The sequence below is a fragment of the Ochotona curzoniae genome, unplaced genomic scaffold (assembly GCF_017591425.1).
Source record: "Ochotona curzoniae isolate NIBS_2020 unplaced genomic scaffold, NIBS_Ocur_1.0 contig_908, whole genome shotgun sequence".
Lineage (NCBI taxonomy): Eukaryota > Metazoa > Chordata > Mammalia > Lagomorpha > Ochotonidae > Ochotona > Ochotona curzoniae.
Genome location: NW_024466607.1, coordinates 32,562,501 through 32,586,791, shown reverse-complemented (window position 1 = coordinate 32,586,791; position 24,291 = coordinate 32,562,501). Strand labels below are relative to the sequence as shown.

The 24,291-nt window shown below is 46.6% G+C and overlaps 1 protein-coding gene across 4 annotated transcripts in view; it reads left to right on the top strand.

Moving 5' to 3' along the window:
* The window catches only part of FOXP1 (forkhead box P1), a 493,878-nt gene that overhangs the window by 214,772 nt on the left and 254,815 nt on the right, over positions 1-24,291 (top strand). The window contains exon 1 of one of the 4 annotated variants that reach the window (XM_040994812.1): positions 10,098-10,877. The exons of the other annotated variants lie outside the window; for them this stretch is intronic. The gene's annotated coding sequence lies outside the window, so the exon portion shown is untranslated. Of the gene's footprint in view, positions 1-10,097; positions 10,878-24,291 lie in introns of those variants that run through there. 4 annotated transcript variants of the gene reach the window in all.

Sequence of the window (24,291 nt, the reverse complement as noted above, 5' to 3'; positions counted from 1 at the left end):
GGGTCTGAGGTTAATCGTGGGAACGATCTTGGCCGTGAAGCCATGACAAGCCCTTACATGAGTGAGAAGGGGTGTAGTTTCTTTCAAGTGCATTTATGAGGGCTGGGTATGATCCCTGACTCACTGGCGGGTCAGGAGTGGGCTCCGTGCGTGCCGCCGCCGGATCCTCTGGAAGCTGGGCCCGCAGGTGCTGCCCCTTCCCAGGTGCTGGTGGTGCGGTGCCACCCTCCCCCCCGGAGGACGGGGCCCCGTGGACATTGCAAAGGGCACAGAAATGTGGGTTTGCTCTTGGGCTGTAGATGAGAGCGTGAGCTGCACATGAAGAGTGGATGGAGGCAGAAGCCGTCGGAGTCAGACGTGTAAATGACAAGAGAGACATTTCTCAGCCCGATAGAAAAGTCCTCTTCAATGTGGAGTTGAAATTCACCTTCTCGAGTATTTCTGCACAAGATGGAGAATAAAAATGGTTATGATTGATGAAGCATTCAGTGTATATCTAACTGTAAGTCGGACTGGAGGGACTTTTAAATCACCCAAATGAAAGATTGCATTATCATGAGCATTAATATGTAACAGTTAAGTGTGTCATTGCTTGTCATAAGTCCGGGCATTCACGGGGCTCAGTGGGGCCAGCCAACCAAAAAGAAAAAACTTCTTAGCAAATGCCAATCTACAGAGCCTCCCCGGATGAGGCCAGCCCTGGCGTCATGCCTCTGAATAGATTATTTATGTTTTGTGTGTGTGTGTGTGTGTGCCCAGCCCATCCGCAGATTTTATTCCAGCGTTGGGGGCACGTAAAGAGGTCCCCTGAAATGATCTCACTGGGAAGGGTAGGGTTGAAAGCAGGGAGGAGAGCCCACAGCCGGTGAGAATAGGAAGCCATGGGGCAGGAACAGTCACGAACAGGAACGTAGAAGGGCATGGAGGGCAGGTGAGTGCCAGGCTGAGGACGCGTTTTATTTCTTATGGGCTTGTTGACGTTTATATGCTTGTCAGATTATTAATTGTTCACTTCTCATGAACTGATTCAAGAGGACAAACACATTGGTTAATTTTTCCTCTTTTTCCTCTTCTGCCAAGTAAATCCTTTCCTGTGAATTGTGTAAAGAATGCATGTTCATCGCAGATCATTCAGACTGTAAATTGCAAATATTTTACAAATGAAACCTGTCCCCTTGCTCTTTCTAAAGATGATTTACTTTTTATTTGAAAGGCAGAGTTGCAATAGGAAAGAAGAGAGGGACAGATAGATAATCTGCTTGCTGGCTTAGTCTTCAAATGGCCACAATGACCAAAGCTAGACCAGGAGCCCGGAGCGTCTTCCATGTCCCCACATGGGTGCAGAAGCCCAGACACCTGGGCCATCCTCTGATGCTCCCCTCGGCCATTGGCGGGGTGCTGGATTGGAACTGGGGCAGCCAGCACTCCAACCAGTGCAGGCAGAGGCTGAGTGTGCATTGGGATGGCACTGACCCCAGCCCTGTCCTGACGTCCACAGACGTTCAGTAATGGCAGGGAGAGTCTTTACCTATATGATGCATAAGAGTAGCGCAGCGTTAGTGCTACACATTTATTTAATGACTCATTTTGAAGTGAGTACATGTTTTTCTCATTTTTCAAATTTTTTGCATGGGCACATGTCTGCTGAAGCTGTCCTCGGCTTCGTGTCAGTAATGGAAAGATCCAGATATTTCAAAAGTGACATTAGGTGCATCACCTAAGATCTAAAGCTTCCCATCACTTACAGAGGGGGAAGATACAGGAAAAGTAAGAAACACGCACTTACTGAGCACCGAGGTCGTGACAGTACTGTGCTTAGGTAGCACTGTGTACTGATTTCGGAATTCGCCGCCATTAAATGATGGTGGTGACGCTGCAGACAACCAGCAGTTACCGAAGCTTTACTCCGTACCAGGCCTGCACGTGCACATGTGTCATTCCTGTTTAGATACTTCTGTCATGTCCATACTACAGGTGGGAGACATGAAGCTCAGAGATGCTAGGACAGTTGCTGGAGCTAACACAGGAGTGGTAAAGCCAGGATGATTGAGGGGTCTTTGACCGCCTTGCCATTCTCAACACCTTACACCGCGGATGTGCTGAACACATCTGCTGCACGGACCCCCACGCCCTCATCCCTGTGTCCAGGCAGTTGTGTTCTAGCAACTTCCCTTGGAGCATCCTCCCCCACCCCCACCCAAGAGAATATTTATTTGGAAGTCAGAGAGAGATTGAGAGAGAACTTGCTCTCTCATATGCTGGTCTACTCCCTAAATGTCCACAACAATCCAGTCCTGGGACTGGCCAAAACCAAGAGCCAAGAACTCCATTCAGGTCTCTTTCATGGGTGGCAGGGCCCCGGGCACCTGGGATATCCTCTGTTAGCCAGATGTGGCTAAGCGGAGGTGCCAGGGCTCCCATTAGCACTCTGATAAGGATACGCACCTCCGAAGCACAGACTTACTCAGCTGCATTCTGGTTGCATCGTGCCACTTAGCTCTACCTCGTAATTTTCTCTTTAAGGTTGAGGAACATGGCAGGTGCTGAGGTACCCTTCTGGACGTGTCCCACCCCTCCCAGCACTCCAACCAGACACTCTTACTGCTCAGCTGCCAGTGACCTTGGCTTGCAGCCGTTCCCCGAATCCTCTGAAACAGCGTTGGCCCAGGACATTTTATTTCGCACCTCTCCTTCCCGTGCAAAATAGGAATGACCGAAGCACCTGCTGCCCAGACGGGGGAGGGATTGTAGGTGCCCTCCCCAGCTCTGTGAGAACCTCGCCTGAGGCTGCTGCGTGCACGGCAGGCAAGGATGCTGTGGGTTGACTTCAGGGACACCCTGAATTGCTTCCCTCCGTAACGGGTTCCTAGGAAACCATTTCAGGTTGGTTACATTTTCATTAGTCCTCAAAAAAGGGATTTTTTTTTTCCTCCTGTCACCCCAGTGATTTAGGCTGTATCAGCACGTGTTCATGAGTCACCTCACTCAAGTAGAGAGTCTCCCCAAGCGTGGTAATGACACAAGTGTGCCTGCCTTTAGCCTGCCCACCCGTCTGAAGGCCAGCAGTCTCATGGTGGTTTTGACACTCAACGGTGGCTGATAGCCAGGATTATTGCATCCTTACAAATGTTTTTAACATTTCCTCATGGCCACAAGATGGCTGCACAGACACTCGGCACCACCTTCCTACATGATTGTATTGAAGGGCATACAATGGAGGGGTAAAAAAAAATCGCTTCCAAGCATTTTCCCCCACAGCTGTGTTAGACGGCCATTCCTAACAGCAGGGAAAACTGGGAGGGCTGGGATGTGCCATTTGTTGCTGGAGGGTAGAAGGGTGGAGAGAAGGGAGCGTTGGCTGGGCAGCTCTTGCCTGGGTGTATGGAGTAACATCATTTAGTCAGTTGAGTCTGGGGTATGAATATAAATACCATGACTTCTGTGGTTACTTACAGCGACAATAACGGGACAGTTTGAGAGCCTGCGTCGTGGCTAAAGCTGACGTGCCTTGGTGTCGGGAGAGGGCGGGGAACTTCCACAGCGTGTGTGGAATTTCTTTACCATCAAGCTTGAGCCCTTCTCAGACCCTGGCCGTATCGCCCGTATCGCCTTGGAGTGATTTCCGCTTCCTGCCCAATCCGGAAGTCTCACACCCCACCCGTGACACCGCGAGTCCCTCGTCCTTCCCCAGCGCCGTCTTTGATTCTGTGAGGGATGGACCACAGTGTCCTTCCGTGGATCCCTCTGTCCTCTTGTTCCACCGAAAGAGACCTTTCTCCCCACACAGAAAAGCTCATCACACTTGAGCTACGGGGGGAGCCCCATCTGCGTGGTGTGCACCTGTGGGATTTTTCAGTGGGGAGGTGGGGACACAACAGAAGTGGAGAAGCTTGGCCAAGTGTCACTTTTGGTTCTCAAAGGTGTGAGTTAGGCAGATTGCTAGAACAGAGCAGCTTCTGCCAAAGTCTCGGGACACACAGTGTATCTGCCACGAGTCCCAAAGGGAGAACAGCAAGGACGGTCCTGCAACAGTCAGAACAGGTAGTTTGGGGCCTGGTGTGGTAGCCTAGTGGCTAAAGTCCTCCTCTTGCACGTGCCGGGATCCCATATGGGTGCCGGTTCATGTCCTGTCTGCTCCATTTCCCATCCAGATCCCTGCTTGTGGCCTGGGAAGGCAGTCGAGGGCATCCCGAAGACTTGGAACCCTGTACCCACATGGGCTCCTGGCTGGCTCAGCTCTGGCCGTTGGCAGCTACTTGGGGAGTGAATCATCAGACAGAAGACCTTCCTGTCTCTCTCTCCTCCTCTCTGTATGTCTGACTTTCCAATAAAAAATAAATACAATCTTTAAAAGCAAAAAGCAGGTAGTTTGCCCCTAACTGCTTGAGGAGCATGCAGTGTTTTAAATCACAGGTGAGATTCAACGCCTAAATCACTCGATCAGAGAAGTCAAGGATGCTGGTTCAAACTATTCAGGCACGCTTCACAAAAATCAGCAGTCAGTTTCAAAGAAGGAAATCTTCAGAAAGTAATACTACAAATGCTTTAAACTGTAGAGGCTTTGTTAATTTCCATTGGAAAGAAAATGAAGTGTTGAATTAATATCAAGAAGTTTGAACCAGAAACCAACTAGCCCCAGGCTAAAGGATCTGAGCTTCCCAAACAAGGAGAGTTTCAGACACCTGCAAGACCACCCTGGCCCGGGAAATGGCAGCCCCCCGGATACGAAGAGCTGCTTAAACCTGTGATAATGAACACAGAGCTAAGGTCGCGGCTCCCCGGTTGCTGGAGCTATGTTCTGGGTGCTTACTAAGCAGGCCTCACGTGGATGCTGGCTCGCCCGCCGGACACTGGAGCTGGAGAACATTTCACGGCCCCAGAAAGCAAAAATGGGCACAAATGAAGTCGAGTCCAAAATCAAGTACTACTAGAATCACAGTGTTTGAGGCTGTGAAGGTGGCATAACATGCTAATCCTCCTGAAGTTGGGTCTTCCACATGGGCTCCAGTCTGTGCCCCTGCTGCCCCACTTCTGTTCCAGCTCCCTGCTTGTGGTCTGACAAAGCACCAGAGGATGGCTCAAAGCCTTGGGCTCCTGTAACCATGTGAGAGACCCAGAGGAGGCTCCTGGCTCCTGGCTTCATGTCAGCTTAGCTTCAGTTGTTGCTGCTATTTGGAGAGGGAACCAGCAGATGGAAGGTCTCTTTCTGTAACTCTGCCTTTCAAATAAATTTTTTAAAAAGTCAATAATTTAAAATCACTGGCTGATGAAATAGCTTCCCCAACAATTTGCCTCCCCACCAGGGAGCTGTGGCTCTCCTCCTCTCTGTATATCTGCCTTTCCAATTAAAAAAAAAAAATAAAAGATAAAAAAGAGTGAAGAGACAAAGATCTCCAATCCACTGGTTCGCTGCTCAAGTGGCCACAATAGCAGGAGCTGAGCTGATTCAAAGCCAGGAGCCAGGAGCTGCTTTGGCTCTCCCTCATGAATGTAGGGTTTCAAGGCTTTGGGCTGCCTCCCAGTGCCCATATGGAATCCCGGAGCATACAAGGTGAAGACTTTAGTTACTAGGCTACCACACCAGCCCCTGGACCATGATGTCACGTGTGGGAAGGGTTCAGTGCCCCCACACTAGGCAACACCATCAGCCCGTTGGGGCTGGTACTGAAGAGCTCAAGGGTAAATGATCATTGTCTATGGGTTGGGTCTCCCAACCAGTACTGACCTAAAATCTCCACTCTACCCATTAGCTGCTGGCAGCCAAGAGCAGTTAGGTTAACTTCACGGAGCCACAGCCTCGCTGATCAAGCGGGAAGAGAACAGTATGCATCTTCTGGGGTTACTACGAAGATTACTTGAGGGAAAAAAACAACTACAACAACAACATGTAAAACGACTAGTCCACCCTGGTGTATTAAGAACCAAGTAATTAGTAGCTTCTGTTGTTTTTGTTTATGTTATTGTTTTTGTTACCATGGTTACTCGTCCTATGAAAGGCCTCCGTAGCTGATATCAGGCTCTTTCCTGTCCAGGAAAGGAAGTCAAGGCCCTGGTTTGGCTGGCAGGCTGGGCTGGAGCCAGGGCTCAGAGCCAGCAGGCAGGCCGGACCCTGCTCATTCCATCCCAGCCTAAAGGGCCTTTGCTATGTGGGCTCTTTCCTGTTCAGCCGGCTGGAATTTGTTTCTGCGACATCATACTATTGTGTTATCATCCTTGAACCACGTTTGCCCCCTTCCTAATGTGCAGAATCTTATAAATGGGTGTTTTCACTGGTTACCCTCTCTTTCTAGATGTGAGGTTGGCGTTGGGCATCATGCATTTACAAATTAATGACGGATTACAATTAGTAGCTGAACTCAGGAGAATTGCTAAGGGCTGGCCCGTGGACAGGAAGTGGAGGCCGGGGATAAATATATTGAACAGACCATGGAACCTGCCAGTCTCTATGTAACCCGAAGTAAATCCTGTAACCAAAGTCTCAGTTTTCCATATCTGCAAAATAGGGGGCGTAGTCTAAGAATTACATGATCAGGATGTTGTCTTCTGTGTCAGCGAGGCGATTCGTAAGTGGTAGATGAAGAGGCAGCATGGCAGTGGGTGCATGTATGGTTTATGAATTTATAATTTGCCTTGCATATCAAATATTTTTACAGTAAATGTAACTACAGTGTGTGCCTAATCCAGGAGGTCATGAGCATAATAGATGGGTCGTTTTTAGAAGATGTTGTGTCTCCTGGGATAATTTTGTGGTTGGTCCAGCAGATTCATACTTTGCTAAGCTGCAAGTCAGAATATTTTATCAACTGTCAGAAATCGGTGGATAGTGCCCGTGGGTGCCTGTCTGGTGTGTGTAGCTGTGGGCCTGTCGTTTCTATAGACACACTGATCTTGAGTGTGTGTACACTCCTGTTTTGATGTCCATGCATTTACTATGTAAAGACTGTGTATCTCTACGTAATAGAGATGTGTAACGTGTGTGCGAACACACAGGTGCGGCGTAGTGGTTGTGAGGGAGGTCTGGGAGACGGTCTCAGTTCAGATGCTGGCTCCGTAAGTTACAGACCATGAACATGGACAGCTGTAATCTATTTCTCCCTTATTTTCCTCATGTACTCATTGGGGTATTGGTGGTACTTAAAGTGTTGGACTGGAGCTAAGGAAGCTAATATATGGTATACAGATAGAAATCACAGAACTCTCTGCGGGTCCTTGCATTGTACCTCATGGTTAGGAATGACCCAGAGGTAACTCCAACTGGCCAAGCAAACAGAGGAATTTAATTGGCTCACACCCTTGGCGAAGGAAGGGAAAGGCTTCAGGAGGAAGACTCCCCTGGTGAAATTTGTCAGTCTTGGTGCTCACCTCCCTGCTGCTGTGTCCTGGCCTCTTTTCAGCCTGTCTTCTCTTAGTGGAAGCAAGCCCAGTCCATTCCAACAGGCTTCGGCAAGCCAGCTCTCCCAGTAGGTGCTCGCAGAACACCGGTGCTGGAGTAAGCTTTTCCTGGCTTGGGTCATATCTGTGTGTGAGCCAGTCAGTGTGGCAAAGTGGAGCACACTGATTGGTCACTCTGGGTTTTGGCTCCACCCTCTGAGACTGCCTGATACCTAAGCCTCATGGAAAACACTAAGGACTCAGAGTAGGGAATGGGTTCCCCCCAGAAAAATCAGGCTGGTATTAGCAGAGAAAGGGGAGCAGGCAGCGACAGCGGAGCCTCACTTTCGTAGTACCCTGTGATTTTGTTATTAGGGTGATGACTTGGGTGGGGTCATCTCATGCCTGGGGGTGTCTCAGTTGTGCCCGAAGGACCATGTGCAGCCCGCAGGCTCCCTGCATTGAACCCCAGCGTGGCTCTGCCTGCTTCCCTGACACCCTGCCCTTTCCCCAGAGGCTGCAGCAAATGGCCCTGTCTGAGCCACAATCAATGGCATTCCGTAAGGTGTGACACAGGAGGCCATCTGGCACTTGTCCCACTGTCCTTTCTGCCCAGGAAAGAGGTGCATTCCAGGCGGAAGGTCGCAGCCCTGCCAAGTGCTGCTGCTCTCTCTCCTAAGCCTCACCCCCAGCCTCGGGTGTGTGGCACAGAAATGCCACGGGACTCAGACACCTGGCAGAAGTCCCCCCCGCCCTTTTTCTCGTTGTCACACTTCCCATCCGAATCGGGTTGTGGAACAATATAGAATGAAAATGAATTTTGAATAAAATTAGAAGTCTGTGTGTTCCAGGCAGTACTTTCTCTAAATATTGGATAGATTTTTTTTTTGAAGATGCCAGTGCTGAGATCACTGGCCCATTTCAATTTTTATTGAAACAAATAAACCCAATAAAAACACTTATGCTGAGAGCTGTAGCGCCACAGTAAAAGAATCACCCGGTATTGAGTGTATTGATTTATTTATTTACTCCAAGTGGAAAATCGAGTATTGTGTTAATGTATTTTATAAGAATCACACTGCTCGATGAAATGGCTAATTTATTTTAGCGTATACATAAATAGCTAGCAATTTTCCGTGAGACAGGCTAATGAAAATGATGCCATGAAATTGTCTATACTAGGAGGAGTGACGGAGACGGGTTATTATTGGGCGAGTGCTAAGACGCACTGAACTGGCCATCATATCTTTGAACTTTTGAACTGCTACTTGTTTCGTGTGATTTATTGATTTTGCTATCTCTCTGCGTAGCTCAACTTTAGTTTTTGCCCAGCAGTGCAGATAAGTGGCATAGGAGATTTAATTTCATGGGTATTTGGGGTTAAAAACCTATCTTTAAGAAGAATGCTAAACATGTTTTAATAAAACATGAGTTGCCGGGGTTTTAGGTTTCTGCATGATATGGATCTGATAAGGAGAAGGCAGCGTGGAGGCTGATCCAGAGGTTTCAGGCTGGGGAGAGACTCCCTGCTCGCTTGCTCACTCTCTCTCTCTCTCTCTCTCTCTCCCCCCCCACCTCCCTCTCCTCTCTTTCAGCGCTGCAAGTTTCAGCAGGGCCACGTGCATTTTATTTGCTAAAGCAGCCTGGCTTCGTTCTTAATTACATGTATCATTTATTCCCCTGCTTGTGCCCTCTGGCTCACGCCACATGTTTGGCCTCCGTGCCTGGTACAGGGATGGCCTCTGGGTCTCTGGGAGGTGCAGTGCAGGGCCCCTGGCCTCCCTCCCACGCACAGCCTGGAGGACTGGCCGGACCAGCACCCCGGGAGGGGAGACTGGCTTCCAGAGCATCAGCAAGGCTCGGCTCCTTCCACGTGGGTTTTCCCTGGTTGCCATGCACAGGACTGCCCTCCTCCCTCAGCCAGCTTGCTCTGACTTGAAGCAGGTCCCTCACAGCTTTAGGACTGCAGAGGGGATCTGTGGAGTCATGTAAGAGAACCCTTTACTTCTGATTGTGCCATTCAGTCCTGCAGTATTTTTCATACATCTGTAACATCTTGGGGACTCCTCTGATACTTGAGGGGGTTTTGTTTCTGGGGCGAGGGGCTCCTCCTAAGGGATGACCATTGGATTCTGGGCTCGCTTTTCCGTGGGGAACGAACGGGATGCTCCCAGGGGATGGCTAAGAGCTGTCCGGTCCGGGCGATGCTCGTGGAGAACCCACTGGTCAAACATTTTCAGGCATCTGAATGGTTAAGATTTTGCTGAGAAACGTAGTATCTGATTGTGGAATTTTTATGAAGGTAACGGTCTCGTTCTCTAAAACTCCGGATTTGTTTTGTAGGTGCTTTTAAGTGACCCAGTGATTTTTTTTTTTTATTTTAAATTTTTTTTTTTTTAAAGATTTATTTTTATTATTTTTTATTGGAAAGGCGGATATACAGAGAGGAGAGACAGAGAGGAAGATCTTCCATCCGATGATTCACTCCCCAAGTGAGCCGCAACGGGCCGATACTATGCCGATCCGAAGCCAGGAGCCTCTTCCGGGTCTCCCACGCGGGTGCAGGGTCCCAAAGCTCTGGGCCGTCCTCAACTGCTTCCCCAGGCCACAGGCAGGGAGCTGGAAGGGAAGCGGGGCTGCCGGGATTAGAACCGGCGCCCATATGGGATCCCGGGCATGCAAGGCGAGGACTTAACCACTTGCGCCACCGCGCCGGGCCCGACCCAGTGATTTTTAACCTTCAGGGAAAGACTGAGGCGAGTGGGTGGGAGTGGACATTGGTGAGAGAAGAAGGTCTGGGGCTCTGCGAGGGTTAGAGAATTCATATCCCCTTTAATGATTAAACTGGCACGGTCTCTATTTGGATGTTAAAAGCTTTTTCTTAACATTGCAAACATTCTCAGCAAATTTACAGTCAGATATTTGGAAACAGCTAACACTTTAAAAAAAAAAAAAGGAGGGGGAGGGAAGAGGGCCTGTTTGAACTAGGGATCCAAATGAGTGGGAATGGCTAAAAAGACGGGACTGACCCCAACACCATTAGCTGGAAAAAAAAATTCCATTTCATTGCAACTATGTTATTGTTTACTTTACCATACACATCCTAATATGGTTACCTCCCTGTCAGAGGCGGCCAAGCCCAGGGGTGGAGAGGCCCCCGCCGGGAGAAAGCTCCTAACTGCCTCTCAGACAATAAGAAACAAACGGTGCAACTCCACAAAAGGCTTGCCGGAAAAGAAGTGTCAAATAAATCCTACAGGACTCTGGCTTCTGCCACCGAGCTCTGTCTGTGCAAACCTGTTTTCATGCCATCGCTGCCCGGATTGAGCTCCGTTTGTTTGGAAATGTAAGCTACTGCCTTTTCTTCTCCTTTTTTTTTTTTTTTTTTTTTTGTTTTTAACCCCTTCTCATTTCATGGGAGGCTCTGGATTAATTCCTTGAGACTTGTCCCTGCATACATGTCTCCTGAGGTATGTTTCCTGGAGCCTTTTACTAGGAACATTAAGGTAAGAATGTTGATTTCGCCCTGAGACCTTTGTCACTCAAACTCATGCTCATCAGTGATGGAAACATGGTGAAGAAATATTGCTGAGGTCTTTGCGGTCCCCCTCCTAAACAGAGAGGTGCAGTGGCTTTTAATTGTCATGCATGAATCCGGGGTAGATGAGGTGTGTACTCACTGGTGTAAACCCTGCTGGAGACACCCCCAGTCCCTGGCCGCTGCAACAGCTCCAGTAGAAGGCTTTTCCTGTTCTTTATAATCCAGTTCTTCCCTACTTGGGATTTGTCTTCTCGTTCTTTTTACTTGTTTGCTTCCTTCCACTCTCCTGCGCCTTTCTAAATCCTCATGGTCTTCAGGCTTGTCTGTTATTATCTGCAACTCCAGAACAAAGGTAGGTTGCTCAACTCTGTGCTCCGGGGGAGGGCCAAGTTATTTTGGGAGGGATGTCTTCCTAATGCCTGAGTGGTTGACCTAAAAGGGTGGGGTGGGGGAGGGCCGGCGGCGAGCTTGTGTTGGAGCCAGAGGGATGAGCGCGCGCGCGCACACACACACACACACACACACACACACACACTCAGCGCGCTGAGGCAGCTTCTAAGTAGAGGAGTTTATTTTTATGCAACTTAAAGAAGCGGCAGCATCTTTAGTAGAATGGACCGGTTAGTTCTTGACGATTCTACATTAATCTGTACGTTTGGCTACCAGGCTGGGGTGCAAATGTTTTGGGATGCTTCAATTTATGTGAGCAGATAAGGTTTCTGGCTTAGAGTCTAGAGTAAGTTTTTAAAAATGAAATCAAAGCTCTCGAATCATTTTCTTTTACATTTGAATGTAAAGGTGCATTTGAGTGGCTGGCATATGTACTTTTTCTTTTCATCTAATTGCTTTAATTCCCTGGACACTTTCACTTACTTCTCAATTATTCTGTTCTTTAATTTTGTCTAATCTGATGCACTGTTAGAGCCAAGTAGAGATTTGCTGTGTTTTTTTTTTTTTAAACTAATTGTGTTTTGCTGGGTGGCAATACAATAGCAAGAGTAAAGACCGAAGGAAATTCATCTCCACCTGAAAAGGGGTCTACAGGAGAGTGGTGCAAATGCATAATTGAAAACAAGAGCAAATTAAGCCTTGGTGAGGGATATTACAGGCTATTAATCATAATAAATATGTTTGGCAACGGTGTGTTTGCATTCTATAGTTTTCAGTTTAAAAAAAAAATTCAAGTCGATGATTAGGAAAGGGAATGGTCTTTGGCTTGTTGGATGCTGAACCTGTACTTGTTCATTAGTTTAAACCGCATTAAAAGTGAGCAGTTTGTTCCAGAATCAAGCATGCCGTTCCCAAACAGATTTGAATACATCCCCATCCAAATGCAATCTCGAGTTCATGCCACAGTCCTTGGCTTTTTCTGAACATCTCAGCTTCAGCACGGAAGTGGAGTGCTAAGAATTCTATTTTACGTTATTACTCTGCTCGCTCATTCCTGTGGCTTTCTTGGCTGCAGCTCCTCTCCCTGCACGCACTGTAGCCCTGTCAAGGTGAAGCCCTTTACAAAATAGAATTCACCAAAATGAGCTTGAACAGCCCCAAAGTTTGTATTGGAGAGAGCTGCTAATTACACTTGTCGTGAAACATATCTGAGTGGAGGGTTCTGAGTCCATCCAGGATCAGGGGCTGCTTTAGAAACAGAACTGCTGTCTGTGCTTTTAAAGAGGTTTATTTTTACTTTGGGGCCACGGAGAGGGTGATTGGAATTAGTAGCCTTTAATTAGACTGGGAGATATTCAAATTTTACAGGGATTTATGTTAGAACATGGACTGGCGGACGGCTCTTTCCTCATCATGAATCCTCCCTGCACATAATGAGGCTCATCATTAGTTGATGGAGTGAATTTGCCCTAGCTCTACCTTGAAAGGCACGTAATTTACATACTACTTCAGAGCCTAAGCTTTAATGGATTCCTCGATGAATAAAATGAAAAGCTACTTTCTTTAAATTTTTGAACACTGTTTAGATAATACGATTTTAATAAGACATTCAATTTGGTCGTTAAGTATATTTGAAAGTGTCCCCTCCCACCCCCCCGCCTTTGGGGGTAAAAATATATTTTGGCTTGCCATAGTGTGTGTCACAGTGGTGGTTTCCCTCTCAGATGTGCCACAGGACATATGGGGGGCATTGTTAAGAGACTGGGGGGAATCCTGGGCAGGGAGCCTTTTTGCATGTGAGCCTGGAGATGATTGACAAGCCCTTTGGTGCGGACACTGTTCTCGCATGCTTTGGTTGCAAGAGAAAGGTCTGAGAATGGGTGTTATTATGAGTGTCTCATATTAGCACTGTGCGTGTACCAAAGGCGTGTGCTCACCGGCCGCAGCCCACGGCAGCAACAGAGCTGGCGGTGTCCGCCAATTGCTTTCCGTGATTGAGGAGCCAAAAGTTGCCGAGTGCAGCTGTGTGGTGGAAACCGCTGTGTAGCTCTGATTCCAGGAGGAGGAATTGAGTTGGAGGCTGTCTAGTTTGTTACCAGGTCATCAACCGAGGAGTGCTCTGCTGTACCCCATAAATTCAGCAAGTTTTCCGGCCCTGTCACTCCGCAGTTCTTTGGTTGGAATGGAGAGAAAATCTGCTGTGACTCGATGTGATTGGAACACGGGTGTCTTTTGAATAAGCGTGTGCAGAGGGGGAGGGTCTAGTAGTAACATGTTACTGAACATGTCCTTTGCATGTAGGGTACAGGGCACCCCTACGTGGTTATCGTTGCTGCAAATGGAGGCAGGTCTCTGGTAGTTTGTCACTTACCAAGAGCAGAGAAAGTGTCTAAATATAAGCGAAGCCTTGTTTTGATAGAATGTTCTATTACCTGAAAATGATCAGCATATATTAACATTAATAGAATAGTCCATGTCATTCTTTTTTAGGTAATTTACCTCTGCTTCAGACCTGTCTGCTTAAAAAAAAAAAAAATCTTCCTCTCTTCTAAAACATATATTTGTTTAGAGAGTTTTCACTGAAGTGTACATGACAATTACAGCTGTTCATTAACAAAATTGGGTATTTGTTTTAAACTTTAACCAATCACTTTGATATGCTAATTATGGTGTAATTTAATTTGAGCCCTGTAATGATGATGCCGTTATTATGGACATAAATGATGCAGTTAAGCTGAGAGTAATCTCATTTGCATACTGTACATGCCAGTAAATTAAGCCCTTTCTTCAACTGCTTCAGCTTTAATTTTCCACTTCTTTTCACACAGCTCCTTTTCAGCCCCTCTCTTAGAAGCCCACTTTGTAATAGTCCTGATGACTGTTTGATGTGAAGAGTTTCGGCGCCACAATAACGCACGACAGAAGATGTAACATTTAAAGGGTTCATTATCTTGCTGAATATCCCTTTAAGAAAGAAGGATCAGAAAGGGTGGAGGGGAGACCAAAGTGTCCTGTCCATGGGATGTGACAGGTACCCCTGTTAAAGTCATTTGAGATGCCAAATGCTCTCTGCGAACCCGCCCCCCTCCAGAGACTTGGGACCTTTTATTTATAAATGATAGGTTGTGTCCTTTTTTCCCCCTCTTCCCTGCCATACTGTAGTTTATAGTCACAAATTGTGTTGCACTCAGCAGTGGTGAATTTCATTAGGGATAAAATGTAATCTATTGTGAAATGTTAAGAGTCTTCCAATGTAGACCTTCGTAGAGGAGATTATCGTTTCTAGCAATTTCAAGCTACAATAACAAAAGAAGTTTTTGGTTTTTTTTTTTCCCCCTCCATCTGGATTATCAGAAGGTGCCACGTTTCATCCAGTGGTGAGACAGGTAACACGTGGCATTTGCACGTCCCTCAGTGGGCAAGCCCAGGATGGCCACCCTCTGTGCAGGCAGGAGAGCAGCGCTAAGCCTGTTGGCAGTCCTTTGGCCGGTAAACTGCCCTTGCATTTGCACCAAAGAATGCAAGGAGCAGAGCTAAGTGCCTCCACGTCGCGAGCAGATTCTCCCTGGGGCTCTGGCTGAAGCCAGTGGGAGTTGAGTGGGTGTAACTGAGGACTGAATTTAGCACTGTTTTTAAAAGGGTCAGAGGCCTAAAAATAGTTCAAGCTGTTTGACTCCCCTGCAGGCTACTTCCTCCGCAAATGGAAGAATATTAAAAAATCGTCATCCACTGCATCATCTCCATGGCTCAGAACTGGAGGGTCTTACTGCGGCTTGCTGAGCTCTGGGTTCCCTGCCTCTGGTGGCCAGTTCTTGCCACTTGATGGCCAGCCCTGCCTCAAGGAGCTCTCCCGCAGGAGGCTGCCTTTCCAACTATGTTTGCAGGTGGACATGTCCTGGTATTGCCATGGCATGGTACACTTAATCTGCTAACAGTGACACCTGGAAAATGAGATTTCCACCACAAACTCTTGATGGAGGTGAATAGCTACTTGTTTTCAAAGTAAACAAATGTCGCCTTCCTGTTGACACAGTGTCAGATGTTTGTCTTGAGACCATTTACGCTTACAAAAAAAAAGTGCTACCCATTTCAGATGTACATTGTATCATTCCTTAACATAATTTTGAAAGTTCCGCAAAATGAAAAGATATGTAAAACAATTGTAGGGAAAATGAAAAGGTATGTAAAACAATTGTAGGGATTCTTAGATATAGCTGTAACATGTCTTTTAAAAAAGTAGAACTTTTTTGTTTTTTTGTATAATTGGAGGACTAGGAATTGAGAAATGGTTTTATGTAATCTTGTAAAAATTTTTACATTTTAATTGCATAATGTAGACTCTGCTTTCTCAGTTCAGACCAAGACCCAAACAAGCGAATATTCCAAGTGTAAAATTTCCTACTTTTAGGACCTGGGTAGACACATGGATAAATTTTCAGTAGCACATAAGCCCTCTGAAGGCAGAGAATGTTGCATTCCTAGCCCTTAGGTTCTTGCTTGCATCTAGAAGGTGTTGAAATATTTCCTCACGGGAAGGTAGGCTTGTGAGTAAATGAAGAAGAGACCAACTGAGTAGGTGAGCAAAAAGCAATGCCTTTCTAACTTCCTGGGCTAGTGTTTGGCCTAGCAGTTAAGACATCAGTAAGGTTGCCTGTGTCTTACACTGGAGTACCTGTGTTCGTTTCCTGATGTCAGCTTCCTGCTAATGTAGACCCTGATGGGCAGCAGTGATCTCTCAAGTAACTGGGTTCCTACCCACCAGTTTGGGAGACCTGGATTCCATTCTAGGTTCCTAAGCTTGTACCAGTTCAGCTCTGATTGGGTCAACCATTTGTGGAAACAATCGGGTAATGAGATCGTCTCTGTCTCAGTCTTGTTCTCTGATTTGCCAATTCTCAAGGGCACGGGAGGGCGAACACCTTACATATAAACCATTTGAATATGCTTGATGATGTTTGCACTAAGAACCCCTTCCATCCATCTTTCTCTGGGCCCTGCCCTGTATTGGAACCAGTCCTAAGGCAGTTGAACAGGAGCCATAGGAGACAGGAGGCCACCATGCCAGGTTATTGGTTAATACCCACAGTGACAACGGAGAGTGAGAGGGACTGACTGTGGAGGCCTCCATGCCACTGGCTCCTCCTGGTCGCCTTTTAAGGCAGGTGCTTGATTCTGCCCTTTTCCTTGTGGCAGCTAATGCAGGCAGGCGCTGCTTGAGTCCCATAGCTGTTAGGACTGGAATCAGGATTTCTTCAGGAACTCATTAGTTCTCACTCCTGGCCACTGGACTGGAATCTTGTGTTTTCCTGTAGACACACACACATACACACATTATATTATTCACTGGAGATACCTGTGTATTCTGCACATTGATTTGTCAAGCAGTTGTAGTGTCCAAGTACCGGCCTGAGCGTGTTGCCTGTCTTGCTTTCAGAGACGCCAGGCAAGGTAGCTGCTACTTGTCCATATTTAGTGATGAGGAAACTGGTGTCTGTCCAGATTAAATAACTGAGTTTATGCCGGTAAAAAGGTGGCCAAGCTGGGCTCTACCGCACAGCCTTTGCTGCTCCATCACCACTACATACTCCTTGTAACTCCACATGGAGTGGGAGACTTTGAGTACCCCCTAGATAGTTCATTTTTTATTTGTCAAGTCCATGTATATTGAATGCCTATCATATTTAAGGTTCTTTGGTGTGTGTGTGTGTGTGTGTGTGTGTGTGTGTGTGTGTGTGTGTGTTTGTAGATTTGGACTTAAATGTGTGCTTTAAATAATTGAGACTCTCCTAATTTCTCAGTCTTTTCGAGTGATGCAAATTCCTGGCAGGAAGCCTCCTTCCCTTCCTCCCCTGCCCCTCTCCAGACACGGGAGCTAAATTGTTGTTGCATTCCTTTTTTCTTGGGGGAGGAGAATGCCGAGCTGCCTCCTTGCTTTTGATTGAGGTCTTCCCTGCTATTATCTTGACAGGTGACAGAATGAATATCAGCTTAGAATTTATAGCTACATGGATCCCTATGTGTTTACACGGATCTGCATGTATATGTAGAGGCTCATAGCTTAGGCTCTAATTTATACCTACAAGAGGGCATCAAAAAGTTTGTGGGAAATGGGGTTAAGAGATAAACTTGTTTTGATACAAAAACTTGGAAATCTTTATATCTTTATAATTTACATCTTCCTGTGAACTTTGAAGACATCTCATAGGCATAGACTTTACCAAAAAAAAAATTTTCACCAAAATAAACTTGCTTGGAAAGTTCGTATTCTACAGACTTTTGGAAATACCCTCATTTTTGAAGGCCACATTTTGAAATTCCAAGGAAACTCTTCTACCTTTCCCACTATGAAGACACTGAAAAATGTTCATGGATATGGTTAAGGAATTATGCATGTACTTTTTTTTTTAAAGATTTATGTTATTTTTGTTGCAAAGTCAGATATACAGAGAGGAGGAGAGTCAGAGGGAAGATCCTCCGTCTGTCTGATGATCACTCCCCAAGTGACCACAGTGGCCGGAGCTGAACCAATCCAAAAGCCAGGAGCCAGGAGCTTCATCTGGGTCTCGCACACAGGTGCAGGGTCCCAAGGCTTTGGACCATCCTCGACTGCTTTCCCAGGCCACAAGCAGGGAGCTGCATGGGAAGTGGAGCTGCCGGGACTAGAACTGGCACCCATATGGGATCCTGCTGTGTTCAAGGCGAGCACTTCAGCTGCTAGGCCACACTGTTGGGCCCTGGTACTCAGATTTTGAATGTTACTAATGTGGCTCGCATTGGTAGGCTTCATTTCATGGACAGTGTGGCTGCAAAATCTACCTGCTGCCTCTTTAAACTGCTGAGGGGTACACTGGGTAGGAGGTTTCCAGAAACCCATAGTTGTATGCCAAAAAGGACCAGAGAGCCGGAGTGAGGTTGCTCTCTGGTGACCTGGCCCGCAGTGGATGATTGATAATGATTGGGGGATGGAGCAGCAAGATGGTAGATGTTTCCACATGGGAGGAGATGCCAGGCTAACCCCCTTGGTTATTTCAGCCTTTTTTTTTCTTCCTAACCATGTCAAGGTGAAATACCACCTAGTATTTTGAAAAACTAGGACTTGACCAATGCTTTTGTAGCCACCTAGTGCCTTGGCTGCCCGCGCATTTTGGCTCATCTGTTGTAATGATTGCATTAGCATCCGTCACTAGACTGCAGCAAATGGATTCCTTGAGTGTTTCTGGATTTTTCTAACCTGGGCTCTGATTACCTGCAAGCATGGGCACCTGGAATCCTGGTGCCACGGGCTCCCCTGGATGCTTTTGTGTTAGGGAACTAGATGTTCTGTCTCTTGGATGCCATACGATTACAGGTCTTTCCTACCGAAAGTAAACTTTATGAGTAGATGCAGTTTTTTTTTTTTTCAAGAAAGAAGCACCGGCCCTGGCGCAATAGCATAGTAGTTGTGGACCTCATCTTGCATGCACAGCAGGATCCCATATGGCCGCCGGTTCTAATCCTGGTGGCCCGCTTCCCATCCAGCTCCCTGCCTGTGGCCCAAGAAAACAGTTGAGGATGGCCCAAAGCTTTGGGACCCTGCACCCGTGTGAGAGACCTGGAAGAAGTTCCTGGCTCCTGGCTTTGGACCGGCATAGCATCGGCCGTTGCGCTCACTTGGGGAGTGAATCATCGGACGGAAGATCTTCCTTCTTTGTTTCTCCTCCTCTCTGTATATCCGCTTTTCCAATAAAAATAGATAAATCTTAAAAAAAAAAAAAAAGAAGAAGCACCACCCAATGAATGTGATCACTCAACAAATCAATATTTGTTGAGTGCCTGCCTTGGTAGGCATGGTGGGCTCTCGGCCTGCAGGAAGCTTGTGGCTGTGTAAGGCAGGTAGGAAGCGTCAGAGAGCTCCAAGCTAGACCATGAAAATAAAATGCTTACTGATTCGGAGCTCTGTTGTCTGTAAAGATTTTTAGAAATTTCTTCAAGAGGATGTGTAAGCCCCGTCCAGGAGCGATTCACCTGTTTCCCGCCCCATTTAATGTATAGATGCTTTCAGGAAAAAGACAGTCTTAATGGCAAATTTTCAGAAATCTTATCCCTGCGAAAAGATGTATTACATTCCTAAAAGTTTTTGCTGCTGTTGTTGTTTTGACTTTTCCCCCTAAACATCCATACCAGTTCTTAAAAATCCTAGAGATGGTTTGATCTGCAGTCTTCTTTTCTAAGATTTTTTTTTCCCCATCAGAATAAATGGAAGCCTTCACTGGAGTGAACACATGGAAATTATAGCTGTCACGTCGTCCATTAAAAGCAGACGTTCAAGTGGGATATTATTCCACTTTACTTTTTGGTCCTTAAGAAGTCAAGGGACAGGGTATTAGATGCGAGATGGCCAGAGGAAGACCGGGTCTTGGCAAAGATCAGTACCCAGCGTGAAATGCGCCCACTTACTTGTTAAGTGCTTAAAATTCTCACCCCTCCCTCTGCCCTGGCCTGCCTAGGAGCGGCAGCCTCATTAGTATCAATTGGTTTTCAGGGTGTTTATATCTCTGGGCCACTGGCTCCTGGCTATGATTACTGCCTGAAATTTTCCATACAGTGCTTCCATTTGCAATCATCTTACCCCCAGTTGGCCTAATGTTGACTCTTTGAACCTTCACAGGGGAGTAATGTTAATGGTAGCTTTTGTTCTGTGCATAACTGGGAAGGAAAATGGCTTCAACTCCTCCACACTGAGCAGTACTTTGCAGACACCTCCAACCCTTCCCCTTGCAAGCCATTTTCTGAACACAAGGAAAGACCTGCTCTTGGCAGTGGCCTAGGGTATGGTAGTTAGCATCCTCGGGGTTTTGAAGGGCATCCTGGAATTGCCCATCTGTCTACCCATACTGTCAGCATTGCTTTTCCCCTAGGGTGAAGACAGAATATGTCCTGGAAAGCTGGCCTTTTTAGTGCTCTTCGCTTGTCGTTTTTGTCAGGTGGTCTCGGAGGCACGAGGCTCAGTGCACTGATTGGATTAATTTGGGGTTGCAATGCAGTGAGTGAATGGTTTGCCTCTGTTTACCATGTGGGGGCTTATGACAAGTGTAGTGATTGTCCAAAAAATGGTGAGTGTTTTTTGTGTGTGTGTGAGGGGGTGTGGCAGGGGGTGCGGAGGGAAGGATGATTTAATTGCTTAACCTTTCAGAACTGTTGTGCTTACACATTGGTCCGTGTGAACGCACTTTTGGCTCTTGTCATTGGGGGCAGGCTGTCTCCACCCCTTCCTGTGCAGGTTGGCACCCAGGAAGCAGCTCTCCTGCCTCTCCTGGGAATCCAGCTGCTCACTCCCCGGTCAGTGAGGGCTGTGCACGAGTCGGGCCTGAGAGCATCAGAACAGCCCCCCTACGAGAGCTGTCATCCCGGAGCCCCTTAAGAAGAGGGTGCAGTTCCGCCCGTCGTGTCCATCAGCCCAATTTTTCGAGATAGTGTTGATGTTACCACGGCCATAAGTTCTCTTTCAGTTCCCGTTTTTCGGAGTTTCACTTGTCGTCCTTGTTGTATTCTCAGAATAATACATGTCGTCCTCTTCTCTGGTCCTTCAAGGCCTACCAGGATCCGGGGGGATGCTCCGTCAAACTGCCACACCCTCGAAGCTTCGTCTCCTTAGATGAGTTGTGGCTTCTGATAACTTGCTTCCTTTCCCTGCAGGGTGTTTTAGGATTGGACATCATAGCTTTCTCTTGATATAAATTGGAAGCCTGTTTTCTTTTTAGAACTTTTATTTTGTGTTTTTTGACTTTTTGGAAGCCATGGCCAAGAATATACTTTCTGTCATAGAAAACCAGTTTCTTCATTGTTAGCTTTTGTTTATTGCCATGGAGATGACATGTAGCAACAGCTAGCAGACGGATAGAAAAACGTTTAATATCCCTTCCCTCTGCCGGTTCTCATAGCAGGCATAACTAACCGAGCACAGTTCTCTCAGTAAGGCTCATGCGGCCTCTGAATCTTCCGCTCACCAGCCCTCACTGACTGGAGGTGCAGGGGAGGATTCTGTCTGTCCCTGCTAAGTGCGTTATGATTCACTGCATGTGACTTGGTTGCTATCTGTTAGTAACTCGTGTGACATCTTTTTATCTTGATATGTTCCTTTTATATGAGATTGCTATCGTACCACGTCTTTCAGAATTACCTATTTATGTATTTATTCAAGGGACAGAGAGTTAGGCAGACAGAAGAACTTGCTTCTACTCTGATTAAAACAAGGCACTGTGATAAGGGGACACGCTTGTCCTAACCGGGGCACCAACCTCTAAGCAGGACACCTGCTCCCAGAGGAAGATTTTCAGGCATAGAGACTGTTTTGTAGATGGAATGACTACTGGAAATTTCTGAAATAGGCTAAGTCCCAATCCTGATTGAGCTACATAACTCTTTCTCAAGTACAGAATTCTTTCTACATGCGATTGAAGGTTCACCCAGAAAATGGATGTGGCCTTCATGCAAGAGATAATGTGGAAGTGTGAACTCTTTGCCCTTTGGCAAATTGCCTGTTCCTTTCATTCTGAATTCTAGGATTCCAGGGCCTGCCACCCCCGTGTGTTTTGATATCTCCATAGACCGCAATCTAGTTGAGTCTACCCAAATTATTCACGTGCCAGAATGAAAAAGAGACTTTTTCTATCTATGTATCTTTTTATCGTTATTTTCACTGCTTAGCTTCCCTTTCCTGGAGTTTTCCAGTAGCATCTTTTCAGCTTAAGTTTGCTTGTTTAAAAGTGCTTGTAGTCCATTTTTCCCCCCTCATGTCCAGAATTTATACTTTTTGCAAGACAAGCAGTAGGGCAGCAACTTGGAATCCAAGCCGCCTGCATCCCACCCCCGACACACATACCTTTGGACATTAGCAATCAATTAATTCACTCTTGAAAGAAGAGAAAAGCTCTCCTCTTTTTTTCCTTATGATGTGGCTGTTGGGGGTTGTTTTTGTTGCATCAGAAGTCTTGAATCATTGCTTCTCTAAGTTGAAAAGGAGAATCAATTCACTTTTATTTTCTCCCGGGAAAAACCAGAACGCAGCATGTTTATGAGTGTTTATGACAAAACACCCCTGTGATTTTGTTTAGTTAACTTAAAAAAAAAATTTTAAGGACTACATTTGCGTTGTTTCTTGTCAGGATCCCTATAATTGATCCATGGTTCATTTAAGAGAAGAAGCCATTTTAAGCCAAATTATCCCCATAGAAAGAAAACAGAACGTTCCACTGTCTGTTGCAAAAGCTAGGTTTGCGCCAAAATGATCTGCTCGTGAACAAGAGTCGTGTTTTCACCCTCTAGAAGAGACGAGAGGGCAAGATTCTCAAGAGTCAGTGTGTGCAAGGAGTTTTTCTTTTTTCCCCCATTTTCTGGCAATCCTGCCCTACTGGTAGGTGTATCTGAAATGAAGCAGAATGTGTGAATCCATTGAGATGATTATTTGATAATTTAATAAAGGAAAAGGCTTCAAGTCACCATACCCACCTACAGTTGATAAGCGATGCCACCTACTGTGAAAATATTTTACAAAACACTTTCTTGTGGAATCTGCATCAAACAGCAGTTTTAAAACCAAACATGAGTGGAGTTTTCTCCTGGTTTTTCCCGGTTTGGAGAGCACACTGCCAGCTACATGTCCTGGAGTTTAGCTACCACACTTTGTTCCCACAGGTTTGGTTCAGTAAGCTTCATGTCGAGGTTTTGAACTTGGAGTTGGCTCAGTATGTCGGTGCTTTTGTTGGCTTGTTTGTTGTTGGACAGAAGTTGCGTTTAGCAGTTGAGAGTGTCATGTGCTTCTTGTATCGGCTGAAGGAGCTGCACTCCCCCCCTCCCGTGTCTGTGGTTTGGAGCTAAGCTGTCCAAGCACTCAGAGCCCTAGGCCGGCAGTGCTGCCTCTGGGGCAGTCCTGTGAGCCCAGAGCTGTTGGCTGTGCAGGTAGAGACTCCACTGGCCAGTTCTCTGCATAGGCACTCCGAGCAACTGCTTCAAAGAACCATAATGATAGTTGTTCATGTGCTCCTGTTGCACAGTGATCCTGGCATCTCGGATGCCTGTGCATACCCACAGGTTTTGCAGGGTCTTGTTGGGCCTGTCCTTCCTCCTCTGCTCCTTCCGAGCCACCCCCCACTTCCAGCCAAGTGGGGCTGCTTTCGCTGCGGGGGGACTCTTTGCCTGCAGCCCTGCTGCTTGGCACACCCTGTGGAACCCGCGCCTGCGTCCAGAAGCTCTCAATGTGAGCTGCAGGCTTGCAGGAGGCAGGGCCTTGGGGGTGACCCGAGCTTGGCAGCAGAGGCACAGTGCTCCATAAGCCCTTGATGAAGCTGGAGCCCTCGAGGAGGGCATGTGAGCCGCCATGGAGCTGCCCAAAACAAACAGGCCAGGCTGGAAACACAGATTGTGTCTTCTTGTAATTCTTCACAAGCAGGACGCTTCAGAGAACCCCACTGCAGCCATCCCAACTTCTGGGTTTGGTAGATTTTTTTTTTTTTACATTAATTCCAAAGCTCTGTTGGTGACATTGACTAGACAACAGCTGAAAGACAGAGACGTGACCAATTTGCATATTCTACAAGGATATTGTGGAGTCCGTATGAGGAAATCTGAATAAATACGTGGATTTTGAGAACGTCTTTTTTTCTGACAGTATTCAGCATTAAGTATATACTTAAAGCAGTAATGACTCCGGGCTGGGCTTTGCATTCATGAACACACGCCATAGGGTTACGCTTCAAGCACTGGGTGAAGCCAAGATCTTCTGAATTATGTTTCATTGGGGAATTTTTACCTTTTTTCCTGTTTATGACAGTCATTTCATCTGGTTTTATAATGAGGTCAGGAACAGGTGAATGTAAAATAATACTAGTAAGCGGAGGGATTTCTGTGTTAATGATTAGGCTATTTTTTTAAATTAAAAAGTTCTGGTATTTGAAACATGCTCTGGACTTTAAGTACACTTAGCAGTAATTAATCAGAATGAAAGATTTCAG